Genomic DNA, 2,604 nt, shown 5'->3' with positions numbered 1-2,604 from the left:
TGAAAACGATATTCAGAAATATTTTTAGGTCCTTAACCGCATTGTAAGGAGTCGAGTTCATCACCAAGTAGTCATCTGTACCCAGATGTCTTAAAACCCATCTGGGTAAATAAAAGCAAAATGTAAAAGACCTAAAAATTGATAATAAAAGAGAAAAAATGGAGTTTTTCGGGACATTGGGCTTTATTATCTCGAATTGAGTAGTATTTACGTATTTTGTTGTTCAGCAATAAATTTTAAGAATGACCTTTAATTCAATGCATAATATGGGCAAATAGCTTTAACCATTCGCCAAACAGCCAAAAAATCAAGATTTTCATAACTTCGAGGCCCCACGTGTCAGCATATTCCAATTTTGCTCAAACTTTGACAATCTTGAAATCCAACCAAACTAAACACGGCTTAAAAACCGGACATTGATTTTTTCCTTTGAGTTAAAATCAGCCTAATGCAACAAATTAAGGCATAGAAAATATTGAATATTACATAAAATATTTGACAATTTAACAAATTTTAATATTTTTGCTTGGTTTAATAATTTTTTTTTTAAATATACATATAACCATATGTTTATACCCTACACCACACTGGGGTAAGGGGTCTCAGTAACATAATAATCTGTTAAAAAAATCGATGTTAAACGGCAGACAATCTTAATTTAGAACACTTAGAAGATTTTTTATGATTTTTCCAACTGTTTGCATATTTTGAATATTTTTTTGCTTATTCTGCATATTTTTTGCATATTTTACATATCCAAAATATACAACATTAATACAAAATATATCTCTGTTATTGAATTCAGTTTTCTTTCAAACGAATTTTTCCAATCATAATTTTCGTAACTTTATTATTAAAAAAAACAGTAAGGAAAGGATCACAGTCGGGCGGGGCCGACTATATATGTATGTAATACCCTATACCACTGGGAATATGTAAAATATATATGGGAGCTAAACCCAATTCAGAACAGATTTCAATTTCATCAAAATTGGACACACATATATAGCGTGTTTCGTGCATCAAATATCTCAAATCGGTCGAAAATATATATGGGAGCTATATCCAAATATGAACCGATTTCGATATGATTTGGCAAAGTTATTTCTAGACTAACCACCGTCACACATTCCAAATGTCATTGAAATCTGACAAATATAGCGTGTTTTGTGCGCCAAATTTCGTTGCACATTCCAAATTTCATTGAAATCGGACATATATATCGATTCATGCACCAAATGCCTTAAATCGGGTGAAGATATATATGGGGGCTATATCCAAATCTGAACCGATTTTTACCAAAATAAATAGCGTTCGTCCTTTGGCCCCAATTTTCATACGAATCGGACAATAAATGCGACCTGTACTTTGTTTACAAAAATACATGGACAGAGGACATGCGTAAATCGACTCAGAAAGTGATTCTATGTATATCCCTAAAAGGAACTATGGGTCTATCTCGTTTTCTTCTGCATGTTACAAACTAATGCACATAATACCCCTTACCACAAGGTGGTGTAGGGTATAAAAATATAATGTGGTAGCCAATACTACAAAGACTACTACAAAATTTAGTGCGAGTGGTGTGGTCCTAAATGTTGGGACATTTCCTAGCAAGAAAATATAAAGTTGGAGTAGTGATCACAATGACTACCCATTTAAAAATTTTAGTACGATCCGAGAAGGGACCTTAAACTAAATTAAAGCCCAAATGTGTTTAATTTACAGGGGAGGTACCTGAAGTAATGGGCCCATATAGTCCATATTGGAACTGCACCTAATTTTGCCAACTAGCCGTTATAGCTGGTAACAGTACGACTATTTACAGCTTTAGGGTCATTTTGTTAGCATGTATGGATTAGTCCTCGAATAACTTATATCGTTTTAATCAGAATCACCATGACTACCTTCGATGAAAGTTTCAATACTATCTTCCAACAGCCATTAAACTACACTTAAGAAAATGTTTGTATTTTTGTGACGGAGGTACCAGAAGGTGTTTTCCGATATATTCCATCTTGGAACATGATTTAAATATAGAAAACAAGTAAAAACGTTTCATTCGGCCTCGCCGACGAAGACATGTCCTCATCCTGTGACTTAATGACAAGAAGAAACCACAGTATAGCCTGTTTTTTGCAAAATATGAATGTTGTATTGAATATTTGTCCGCCATCAGGTCTAAAATAAGAATAGGTTACATGTTTGAACTTTTATGAACCCATATTCCTTCTTCGAATTAGAAGTAAGTGTGAAAGAACGATTACGATGTGCTAAGACCAAATCGAGGAGTCCCTTTAAAAGCCATAGTTCATAAGGTTTTTACAGCTTTATGGTAATTATCTCAGTTAGTGTGGACTCACCTCCGATAAAAATTATAATGTTGTAATTTGAACGTCGAGGCCTACCTATTGCAAAAATTTCAAAACGATACATGTCCCCCAAAGTGCTCATTTGTGAAAAAGTTCACATTTTGGTTGGGACGTACCCTAAGAACCGTTCTCGCAACGTGCAAAGATAGACCAATGTCAGTCACTCATTTCGATTGGTCCCCGCGGTATTTTAGACCTTTTAACCATTGTGACAGGAAGCAAGTAAGCATGT

Source organism: Musca autumnalis, unplaced genomic scaffold (assembly GCF_047663935.1).
Source record: "Musca autumnalis isolate F117 unplaced genomic scaffold, ASM4766393v1 scaffold_1, whole genome shotgun sequence".
In the NCBI taxonomy this organism is placed as follows: Eukaryota; Metazoa; Arthropoda; class Insecta; order Diptera; family Muscidae; genus Musca; species Musca autumnalis.
Note: the sequence above shows the minus strand (reverse complement) of the source record.